Below are 13,268 nucleotides of genomic sequence, written 5' to 3'. Positions count from 1 at the left end.
TCAAAACTGTGACGGAACCGCCAAATTAAAACTCTAATTAAGCGTAATGGCCGTCATTTGAACACATCGGGCGCATTAGCTTAACGGCTTAATTTGGCGATCCTTTCTCAACCCACGTCCCGATCGAAACAACACTGGTAGTCCCACGCGAAGGTGGGCGCAGATGGTACAATATGACATAACTTGAAAATACACGAGTGACAACACGATAACAACAAAGAGTTTTACAAACCGAGTTCGAAATACATAATATTATACAAGAGTATCTGCCTTTTATACAAAGTTTAGATAACATGGAATCTACCCACTACCACATCCAAAAACAGATAAGAATTGCGCACTCAGCCCACGAGTGTGCAATCCCATGCACATCTAAAGTTACGCGCCTGGATCCTCAACACTCCACCCCTCCACGTCCAGCCGAACGAACTTGGCGCAACACGGACAGAAGTCTACGTGTGCGGGACCTGAAAATATTCTTCCAACAAAACCCTGAGTATACTAATACTCCGCAAGGCTTACCCGACCAGTGGGTATAACTTAGCCCACATATCTAGACATGCAAAGCATTTGGCTGGTGGTTATTTTGCAGAAAAAGCGACTAAAGTAATCCCTTACTTTCATCATTTTAGCTCCAGATTCTATTTAACTTAACTATAATCTAATCATTGGCATAACCTATCTATAGCACACATGTGAAGCATTAACCTTAATTCAATGTATGGATCCTCATCTATATTTCTTATCATCCCCAACATAACACTACGCTGCGACGCAGTGACCAAGGTGCTCATATCCGAGAGCGACTGACGGCGAATCGATTCGATTTAACCTTGCAAGGTGGATCTAACCAACACGGCACGCGTATGCCCCGTCGGACCACACGCACCAACCTTTCCCCTCCCCGCCTCGAACTACAGAACCGCCCCACCTGCATATAGTCAGCCGAGCCCTACGAGAGACCACCAAAAGTAAACTCATGCATCCCAATTCTCCGCGGCCACTCGACTCGCCCTAAGGGGTGGGTAGAAGTTCTGTACTTCCGAAGCAAGGCAGTACTCGGCTTACCGGTTTCGACTACCTCCTACTCCCGGCATGCGGTTAGTACAATTCAAACATGATCAGCAGGGCCAACAACGGCTCGGTCCTTAACCGACACAGGCGGAACTACACCTCTCCCGCCCGGTCTCAGATTCTATTCTTTCTTTCATTTCAAGACTTTCATCCATAAATTAGTAACTCATATATGGAAACATAAAGCTATCCTATATCTCGCGAGTAACCAAAAATTACTCGGCTTCTACCGAGTTCTATTAAGCATAGCATTTCTATCGTCCTATACATACTAGTACAACTCAAGGACACCTAGGGTTCATGCAACTAGGGTTTCAATCAACTCCTAAACGTAATGCATAAGCAATAACTACATATATATATAGGTGTCGTAATTTACAAATTAGTAGGATGTGCACCGGGGCTTGCCTTTGGGCTGTTGCTCAGAGTCAGGGGCAGACGGGCCTTGGGCCGGATCCTTGCGAACCCCCTGTGGGACTTGCTCCGGGTGCTCTTTCGCCTCCGCGATCACTTCATATACGACTCCCTCGGCGGCGGCGTCTACACGTATGCACATGACATGAGAATGTATGCAAATGCGATATGCAACAAAAATCGTTGAAATGCCCAAGTAGAAACGCTACAAATTTACCCAATTCTATATCCAACAGTTCTAATAAAACCCGGAATATCCGGACTCATATCCGGAGTATCCGGACTCCAACGTCCGGAGTTTCCGGACCTATACCCGGAGTTTCCCCCGGAGTATCCCAAATCCGGAGTATCCGGGCTTATACCCGGAGTTTTCCCCCGGAGTATCCCAAACCCGGAGTATCTGGGCTATTTCCCGGAGTATCTGGGCTTGACAGCATTTTCGCCCCAAAAACTGAAATCTTGATTTTTGGCAAAACCACCCCACCAAATTTGAAACCCTCTTGAATCCTAGTTGAAAGATGCATATAGAGATGATTGAACAAAGGAAATCACCTAGAACATCCTAAAACAACTAAATCGGCGAGCCCTAGCTTCTAGTACCTTGAGCTAGTTCCCCTTGCAAGAAAACCCGAAAACGATGTCGCCCCAAGGTGGAATACTTGTAGAAGATGATCCCCCACACCGAGTGAAGCTCCCTTGGCCTTGGAATCAAGTTGAAATGAAGGATTTCGGAATCTAGAGCTTAGGGGAGAGGGAGAGCTCGTGAGGGAGGTGAGGGAGAGAGAGAGAGGTAACGGGAGAGAGTGAGAGTGAGGGAGAGAGAGTGATCTTTTCTATTCAAAGATTGTGGGGTCCAGATGACCAAATTTGGAAATAGAAACTCCACGCCCGGAGTATCCGGGCCAATGGCCGGAGTTTCCGGGTGTTACAATGAAATCTCGTCCCGAGATTTAGGGTGAGAGTGCCAATTTGGAAACAATGCGGAAAAATCATGTACCGTGGTGAGTTTGGAGCAATTCCGGACATTTTGACTGAACAAACTCCTCCGTTTCCCAGGTAGCTTCTCGTTCGGAGTGATTGCTCCATTGGACTTTGTAAAAATGGCTGATTTGATTGCGAGTGACCCGAGTCTTGTGATCCACAATTTTGATTGGATACTCGGGATAGACAAGATCGGGCTCCAGTTGCAACTTTTCTAGGTCAATCACCTTTTCTGGAACACGAAGGCATCTTCTAAGCTGAGAGACATGGAAAATATTATGAACCGCGGATAATTGGGCAGGAAGTTCCAGGCGATACGCTACCGGCCCACACCGCTCAATGATAAGAAAAGGCCCGACATAGCGAGGGGTGAGCTTTCCCTTCACACCGAATCGCTGGACTCCTTTCATTGGAGATACCCGCAAGTAAACATGGTCTCCCACTTGGAATGAGACGGATTGACGTTTCTTGTCCGCATAACTTTTCTGTCGAGATTGGGCTATTTTTAAATTCTCCTGTATGAACCGGACTTGTTCTTCTGCTTCACTGACCATCTCAGGGCCGAACACATTCCTTTCCCCGGCTTCTGACCAATTCACTGGCGTTCTACACCTCCGCCCATATAGTGCCTCAAACGGGGCCATTCTGATGCTTTCTTGATAACTGTTATTGTAAGAAAATTCTGCCAGAGGTAGGCACTCATCCCACTTCTTGCTGTAAGAGAGCACACAGGCTCGAAGCATATCTTCCAGAATCTGATTGATTCGCTCAGTTTGACCATCGGTCTGAGGATGATAGGCTGAGCTGCGAATAAGCTGAGTCCCCAGAGACGCATGCAACTGTTCCCAGAAACGGGCAACAAACTGTGAGCCTCTGTCTGATATAATGGTTCTTGGGATACCATGAAGACTTACAATCCGTGCAATGTATAACTCAGCATATTGATGAGATGAATAACGGGTCTTCACTGGAAGAAAGTGAGCGGACTTAGTGAGGCGGTCAACGATAACCCAAATCGAATCATATCCCTTTGACGTGGGAGGTAGCCCAACAATGAAGTCCATACTAATATCCTCCCACTTCCACGAAGGGATATCCAAGGGCTGTAGCATACCAGAAGGTTTGAGATGACTTGCTTTGACTCTTCGACAAATATCGCACTCGGACACATATTTGGCGACCTCACGTTTCATCCTGGTCCACCAAAATCGTTGTCTGAGATCTTGATACATTTTGTTACTGCCCGGGGTGAATAGAATACCTTGAAAGGTGAGCCTCATCAAGAATTTGTTTCCGAAGCTCAACATTCTTAGGTACTACTATCCGATCTTTAAACCAAAGAACTCCCTCACTATCTCGATGAAAGCATTGCACCTGAGGATCATCTTCACTGAGCCGTTGCCTGATCTTATCCATGCCCACATCATTCTTCTGAGCCTCCACAATTTGATCTCTAAGTGTAGATGTGAGGGTAAGATTAGTAAGTGTGCCTTCAGATACAATAGTCAGATTTAATTTTTCCATTTCTTGGCATAAGGTTTCATGCACCACAGAAGCTGAGGTGCAACTGCAACTTGCCTTGCGACTCAGTGCATCTGCAACGACATTCGCCTTCCCCGGGTGATAATGAATCTCCAAATCATAATCCTTTATCAACTCTAACCACCGTCTCTGGCGCAAGTTGAGCTCACTCTGGGTAAAAATATACTTAAGACTCTTGTGGTCCGAGTATATGTGAATAGGATTACCCAGAAGATAATGGCGCCAGATCTTTAATGCATGTACTACTGCTGCCAGTTCCAGATCATGAGTTGCATAATTCTCCTCATGCCGTCTGAGGGCTCTGGAAGCATAAGCAATTACCCTCTGGTCTTGTATGAGTACACAGCCGAGGCCCGTACCTGAGGCATCACAATATACATCAAAGGGCCGAGTAATATCCGGCTGAGCCAGGACAGGGGCAGACGTCAGAAGCTTTCTTAGGGTCTGAAAAGCCTGCTCACATTTGTCATCCCAATTGAATCTCACCCCTTTCTTGAGTAATTCAGTCATGGGTCTAGCAATTTTTGAAAAGTCCGATACAAATCGGCGATAATAACCTGCTAGCCCAAGGAAACTCCGAATCTCTGAAACAGATTCAGGAGTCTTCCAATTCAGGACATCCTGAATCTTGCCAGGATCAACAGAAATCCCCTGGTCGGAGATGATGTGGCCCAAGAACTGGACTTCCTTGAGCCAGAAATCACACTTACTGAATTTGGCGTACAGCTTGTGCTCCCGCAGGCGCTGAAGCACAATGCGGAGATGCTCTGCATGTTCTTCTTCATTTTTGGAAAATATCAGGATGTCGTCAATGAAAATCACTACGAACTTATCTAGTTCGGGCATGAACACCGAGTTCATGAGATACATGAAATGAGCAGGGGCATTCGTTAGCCCGAAAGACATGACCAGATATTCAAAAAGTCCGTATCTGGTGGAAAAAGCCGTCTTGGGAATATCCTCAGCTCTAATCTTTATCTGATAATAGCCAGAGCGGAGATCAATCTTAGAAAATACTTTGGCCCCGAATAGCTGATCAAACAGAATATCAATTCGGGGAAGGGGATATTTATTTTTGATTGTGACGGCATTCAGAAGTCTATAGTCCACACACAACCTGAGGCTTTCATCTTTCTTTTTCACAAAGAGTGCAGGACAGCCCCAAGATGACGTGCTAGGACGGATATAGCCCTTGTCAAGCAATTCCTGCAATTGTTTCTTTAACTCTGCCAGCTCATTGGGTGGCATCCGGTAAGGCCTCCTAGAAATCGGTGCCGTACCCGGTTGTAATTCAATGGTAAACTCCACGTCACGATCAGGCGGCATCCCAGGCAATTCATCCGGAAAAATATCCGGGTACTCACATACCACTGGTATATCCTCTAGCTTCTTGCCCTCGGCGTGGTGCACCACATGGACCACCGGGGTGGAGTTCATAAGACTTAAGGCCATCGAACCATGAATAGGAGAGTTGATGTGCACAGATTGAGAAACAGTGTCAAGAACGACTCCGTGAACTCCCATCCAATTCATGCCAAGAATAATATCCAGCTTCTGGGATGGCAACACAATAAGTTGGGTGGCAAAAATTTTTCCCTGTAACTGCAAGGGTACTTGTCTAACAAGTTGATTAGTAATTAAGTGTCCCCCGGGTGAGTGAATATTATATGGCCTGGATATGCTCTCCACCTCTAACCCCAGTCTATTTACACACCCCTTGCTAATAAAAGTGTGAGATGCCCCAGAATCAAATAGTACAGTAATGGGATGTCCGTTAATAGAGAACATACCCGACATCACTGGTGCTCCCTCAGGAGTATCCTCAAGGGTGGTGTAGTGCACTTGCCCCGGTTTGAAGTGGGCCACCCTCTGCTTCTGACTTTGCTGGCTCGATTGCTGGCCTTGCCTAGGTGGCATTGGGCAGTTCCGTGCAAAGTGACCCGGCTGTCCACAGTTGTAGCACGGAAACAAATTGGGGCGTACCCCTTGCTGCTGCACCCAGACCTTCTGCTCATTCTGCTGAGGAACAGGAGGCCTGACTGTCCCCTGTGGCTGAGTGTCCTGAGGGGGCCTGTATCCCCACTGCTGCGGCGGCTGGTGCTGAAAGGGGGCTCGCTGTGGGCCCGACTGCACTAGACGGAACCTCTGAGGGGCACTGCTAGAAGATCCCGCTGCCGGTGTCTTTCTCTTCTTTTCTGCCTTGTGAGCTAGGTGGGCGTCTTCCTGTATGATAGCCCCATTGACCAGCTCGCTGAAACTGTCAAACTTGACCATTGCCAAGCGATCCTGGAGCTTACTACTAAGCCCCTGCTTGAAGCAAGCCTGCTTCTTCTCATCGGAGTCTACATGGTACCCCGCATACTGTGCCAGTGTGTTGAAGGCCTGGGAATACTGTAGCACACTGTCATTGCCCTGCTTTAGGGCTAAGAACTCTGTGAGCTTCCTTCGGATCACACCGGCTGGAATATGGTGTGCTCTGAAAGCCTCCTTGAATTGAGCCCAAGCGAACCGAGTGTCCGCGGGGAACATTGCCACATGATTCTCCCACCATGTGCGGGCGGGACCCCTCAGCTGCTGGGCTGCCAATCCGGCTTTATCCCCATCATTGTATGGGTGCAGGGTAAACTTGGACTCGATGGTCCGAAGCCAACTGTCCGCCTCTAGCGGTTCATCCGCCTTATGGAAGAGCGGTGGCTGAGTGGCCAAAAACTCCGGATATCCAGGAGCAGGTGGCTGGTGGTGATGTTCAGGCCGCGGCGCTCTGCCCTGCGCCACAAGTTCACGGAGGAGTGCCGTCTGCTCGTCGCGCCCAGTCAACATGGCCGCAATGGCCTGAGCCAAATCCGGAGGGTTCAGTGGTTCCCCCATTCTGCATTCAGCCATGGTTGGATCAGTCCCATAACAATCAACCATGGAAGAATGTAGAAAGCGTAAATTAAATAAAGAAAAATTAGGAATCTTTTGGCAACCAACTCCGGAGTATGCGGATTATCACCCGGAATATTCGGACACCCCAATCCGGACTATCCGGATTCTCATCCAGAGTATCCGGACACCCCACCCGGACTATCCGGACCTATGTCCGGAGTATCCGATTACCCTCGTGATGTTTCGCACCGTTCCCACCCCTAATGCAGAAATTTTAAATCAAAGAATGACATGATGCATGACGCATGATCGTCCTACGGTAACCCCTCTGCCCAAAACCACCCATCTACCCACGATTCGAACACTAAATATATAGGGCTATTACGGATAAACCCGCCCACACCACCAAATAACCTTTTATCTTAAGTTGAAATTTATTTTTAATTCAAGAAAACCACAAAATTAGTCATGCTCGTACCACCCCCAGTGTGTTTCGGCTCTGATACCAGCTGTGACGGAACCGCCAAATTAAAACTCTAATTAAGCGTAATGGCCGTCATTTGAACACATCGGGCGCATTAGCTTAACGGCTTAATTTGGCGATCCTTTCTCAACCCACGTCCCGATCGAAACAACACTGGTAGTCCCACGCGAAGGTGGGCGCAGATGGTACAATATGACATAACTTGAAAATACACGAGTGACAACACGATAACAACAAAGAGTTTTACAAACCGAGTTCGAAATACATAATATTATACAAGAGTATCTGCCTTTTATACAAAGTTTAGATAACATGGAATCTACCCACTACCACATCCAAAAACAGATAAGAATTGCGCACTCAGCCCACGAGTGTGCAATCCCATGCACATCTAAAGTTACGCGCCTGGATCCTCAACACTCCACCCCTCCACGTCCAGCCGAACGAACTTGGCGCAACACGGACAGAAGTCTACGTGTGCGGGACCTGAAAATATTCTTCCAACAAAACCCTGAGTATACTAATACTCCGCAAGGCTTACCCGACCAGTGGGTATAACTTAGCCCACATATCTAGACATGCAAAGCATTTGGCTGGTGGTTATTTTGCAGAAAAAGCGACTAAAGTAATCCCTTACTTTCATCATTTTAGCTCCAGATTCTATTTAACTTAACTATAATCTAATCATTGGCATAACCTATCTATAGCACACATGTGAAGCATTAACCTTAATTCAATGTATGGATCCTCATCTATATTTCTTATCATCCCCAACATAACACTACGCTGCGACGCAGTGACCAAGGTGCTCATATCCGAGAGCGACTGACGGCGAATCGATTCGATTTAACCTTGCAAGGTGGACCTAACCAACACGGCACGCGTATGCCCCGTCGGACCACACGCACCAACCTTTCCCCTCCCCGCCTCGAACTACAGAACCGCCCCACCTGCATATAGTCAGCCGAGCCCTACGAGAGACCACCAAAAGTAAACTCATGCATCCCAATTCTCCGCGGCCACTCGACTCGCCCTAAGGGGTGGGTAGAAGTTCTGTACTTCCGAAGCAAGGCAGTACTCGGCTTACCGGTTTCGACTACCTCCTACTCCCGGCATGCGGTTAGTACAATTCAAACATGATCAGCAGGGCCAACAACGGCTCGGTCCTTAACCGACACAGGCGGAACTACACCTCTCCCGCCCGGTCTCAGATTCTATTCTTTCTTTCATTTCAAGACTTTCATCCATAAATTAGTAACTCATATATGGAAACATAAAGCTATCCTATATCTCGCGAGTAACCAAAAATTACTCGGCTTCTACCGAGTTCTATTAAGCATAGCATTTCTATCGTCCTATACATACTAGTACAACTCAAGGACACCTAGGGTTCATGCAACTAGGGTTTCAATCAACTCCTAAACGTAATGCATAAGCAATAACTACATATATATATAGGTGTCGTAATTTACAAATTAGTAGGATGTGCACCGGGGCTTGCCTTTGGGCTGTTGCTCAGAGTCAGGGGCAGACGGGCCTTGGGCCGGATCCTTGCGAACCCCCTGTGGGACTTGCTCCGGGTGCTCTTTCGCCTCCGCGATCACTTCATATACGACTCCCTCGGCGGCGGCGTCTACACGTATGCACATGACATGAGAATGTATGCAAATGCGATATGCAACAAAAATCGTTGAAATGCCCAAGTAGAAACGCTACAAATTTACCCAATTCTATATCCAACAGTTCTAATAAAACCCGGAATATCCGGACTCATATCCGGAGTATCCGGACTCCAACGTCCGGAGTTTCCGGACCTATACCCGGAGTTTCCCCCGGAGTATCCCAAATCCGGAGTATCCGGGCTTATACCCGGAGTTTTCCCCCGGAGTATCCCAAACCCGGAGTATCTGGGCTATTTCCCGGAGTATCTGGGCTTGACAGCATTTTCGCCCCAAAAACTGAAATCTTGATTTTTGGCAAAACCACCCCACCAAATTTGAAACCCTCTTGAATCCTAGTTGAAAGATGCATATAGAGATGATTGAACAAAGGAAATCACCTAGAACATCCTAAAACAACTAAATCGGCGAGCCCTAGCTTCTAGTACCTTGAGCTAGTTCCCCTTGCAAGAAAACCCGAAAACGATGTCGCCCCAAGGTGGAATACTTGTAGAAGATGATCCCCCACACCGAGTGAAGCTCCCTTGGCCTTGGAATCAAGTTGAAATGAAGGATTTCGGAATCTAGAGCTTAGGGGAGAGGGAGAGCTCGTGAGGGAGGTGAGGGAGAGAGAGAGGTAACGGGAGAGAGTGAGAGTGAGGGAGAGAGAGTGATCTTTTCTATTCAAAGATTGTGGGGTCCAGATGACCAAATTTGGAAATAGAAACTCCACGCCCGGAGTATCCGGGCCAATGGCCGGAGTTTCCGGGTGTTACAAAAACAGACGCTGCAACCTTTAGTATTGATACCTGTAGATGCAAAAAGAAATCATGAATCTTAGGATGTAATTGATTATAAAACAAAACAAAATTAACCTCCGACCAAATGCCAGTGGCACTCACATGTTTATAGCAAATAAACATCAAGCAGATGAACAACATCAAAAGATAAACAATAGTTCATGCAGTGAACACCGGAGGGAAGAAGAAAATCTCGAAATATCGTATTTCTTGTCGTTTTAGAGCAGCTACCATTTTCATCCTTGATAAGTATCTTCAAATCCATCCTTCAAGCGACTCTCGAAATAGCACCATAAAGCTGGCCATGTGTAAATACGAGAGACACTGTCACCTCTTTCAAAGTCATTTTGTTGTAGCTTGATAATTTGTTTGTTCATTGTAAATATCAAGAAATTCGATTTACCTATTTTTTTAAAAAATAACCAGGCAGGAGAGCTGCCGATTATATTACAATTTATCTAATATTGGGCTCATTCTCTATGTGGCTATTGCCATTGGTTTAGCCAGTTGCACGTTGCATTGAAGGAGGTCTCCTAGCTTTGCCTGAAGTCAGGCAAGCATTCTTTGGCACCATGTTGTAAACTGAAGGCTTGCAATAATAGTAAAATATACTAAGTTCTTACAGACGATTTCGAGACTGCAAACTTAATGATCAACTAAATGAAACTAGTATGATTGGCTTATATAAGAATCAAACTCGAACGACCCTATTGACAACAATGCTTCAGTACTTTAAAAGACTCATTCGGGCATTTCATGATGCAAAATCGTTAAGTACGATATTGATGGTAAATGTTGTCCAAGACATTCTTCTCCAATGCACAAAATCAAGCCATTCAATCTTTTCTTGTAATACAGTTGGGGTTGACCTCAAACATTTATTTAGTAGTTTCAATTTTGAGAAATTTTGTAGGCAGCATTGATATTTGAGGAGCAATCTACAATTGTAAGAAATAAACACATGAATCTCGAGCGCTAACATCAAATCATATGGCAAAGTTACTTGAAGCACTTTTAATCAAAGTTACCAAGCGCCTTCCTCATAGCGCTGTTCGGAGAGAGCGAGTGCCGGTATGTGTTGAGCAAGCCGTTGCTCAGGATGTAAACATTTCTGGTAATCCTTAATAGAGCTCTCTCTTTTGCAAAAAAAAATTACAGCCGCCTAATCTTCCTTTTCAACAACGCGTTAATGGTTTCACTCAATATGCATTTAGAAGTTTCGGTTAAAACTAATAGGCACCACGTAGTTCGATTTTTCAGCAAAAAAAGAGCAGCGCATACACCCAGCATGCTAAATGATACAGCCAGGCATGCGCCTACACTACGAGTCTACGACTATGACACACTGAGCGAACTTACAGGCTGCTAGGGTGAAAATGGACGAAAACGGTATCTTGCTTTTCATCCGGCTTCGTTATACTTGATCATGTGCCGTTCGATCCGATAAACCTAATTCGACCGGTTCGAACAAAATACGATCCAACCCGACCCGATCAATATTTGGGTCGGCTCGGGCTAAAACTTTTTAACCCATCAAAAATTTAGACCAGGCACGGGGTAAACTTTTTAACTCGAAACTCGATCCATCCCGACCGGACCCAAAATTTGTAAAAATAAAATCGGATTTAACCTGATCCGATTGTAACCCAACCCGACTGATCATGTGTCAGGTCAGGCTCGGACAAAAAAGCCCAGCCTAATGATGGGGCAGGCCGGGATCGGACAAAAGAAAAAAATATCAAGTCTTTTTATCCGATCCAAACCTGAACAGATAAATAATCAGGTCTAGACTCCGTATCCCGCTTTTCGTCCGACCCTGTATCCCGTTGTTCCCAACCGTACACCGTTGTTGTCAGAAAAATACGAAATCGGCCGGGACGCATTAAGGGAGCCCAGGATTCGGAAACAGCCCACAATTCGGCCCAACAGCCACAAGTTTATTCCCGAGAGACTGGCAAGCGTCACTGTAAGTGTCAACTAACTACCTTGCTGGCCTGCTCTGCGCCCAGCGTCTCCTCTTCTTTGCTAAGCTAGTGGGCCGCACGGTGTGCTTGCTGCCGGGCCTTCCGCATGAATCATAGCGAAGCAGACAGGTTGATCAGGTTGTTTGTATATTGATTCTCTTTATTTGATTATTTATCCTTGCTGGCTGCCCGTGAAAATGGACCCCCAACCATGGACAGCTCCATTTTACTCTTTCTTTGACTATTTAGATTGTTTTTAATACACATGCAATTCGTGGTCCTTCTAGAAAGCCAAAGGTATTTTTTTCTTTTACTATGATGTGGTATGAGCACATGATGCCATGCATTAGACCTATGGTTTGACAATGTTATGTGCATATATAACCATGTCGGTCTGTGATGAATTTGAATACATATGTGATGTGTTGAATGAATACATATGTGACTATATCGTTTTCATTAAGAGGTATTCAATGCTACCGTGTATTTCTTTTTTTCTTTGCGAAACACATCACAGAGGGAGACTCTTACAAACACGCACGCGGTCCTACCTCTATGAGCACTTTCGAGGAGATTCTTAAAATTGACGAAGTCACCACAGATACCTCACTATCCAAGGGCACGGGCACGTCGCTTGCCGCTGAAAGAATAGTGCTGAAAAAAATCTTAGAATAAATAAAAACAATGCAACCATCCACAAAACGAGAACTCGAACCCAAGATGAGCAGGTTCCATCAGAAGCAACCTTACCAACTGAGATACACTAAGTTCGCAATGCTACAATATAATTGGTAGTTCATAGTTACATCCTTTGCATTGAGTTGAATGTTGGAAGTAGTTATATGGCTTCTTGTTACTGCTTGTAGTTATCGGTTCCTGATCGTTACCTGAAAGGACCTCAAGATGCCTAGAGGGGGGGTGAATAGGCTAATCTGCAACTTAAAACACTTTGAACACGGTTAGCAACACAGGTATCCAGATACTCCGGATATATGTCCGGATACTCCGGATGTAGAGTCCGGAGTTTCCGGATATATTGTCCGGACTATCCGGGTATGAAAGAACGTGCTACTAATCACTGTTTTAGATGCTGTAAATTGAATCAGGTAAATTTAGAGGGACTAGTGGTACCTCTGGAGTGTTTCTCACCAGTTTTCTTTCTCGTGAGACTTGTACAAAAGTAGATCGGCCTCAAACCCTAAAAGGTTAGTCTCACAAGCAAATAATCACAAGTATGAGGTAGAAATATGAGAATGACACAGAATTTGTTTCCCGAAGTTCACTCCCAAAGGAGCTACGTCTCCGTTGAGGAAGAATTCAAGAGACGGTGCTCAAGAACTCCTATGCTCCTCTCCCAAGGGTGAGACCAACGCTCAAACCCTAGGGTCACTTACTATGAATTCCTCGGAAAGGAATGAAGGTTACAAACCAGCTGTGATGCTCACAAAACAATCACGCAATCACAAGCGACGCCTAGCCGTCT

The sequence above is a fragment of the Panicum hallii genome, chromosome 5 (assembly GCF_002211085.1).
Source record: "Panicum hallii strain FIL2 chromosome 5, PHallii_v3.1, whole genome shotgun sequence".
NCBI lineage: Eukaryota > Viridiplantae > Streptophyta > Magnoliopsida > Poales > Poaceae > Panicum > Panicum hallii.
Note: the sequence above shows the minus strand (reverse complement) of the source record.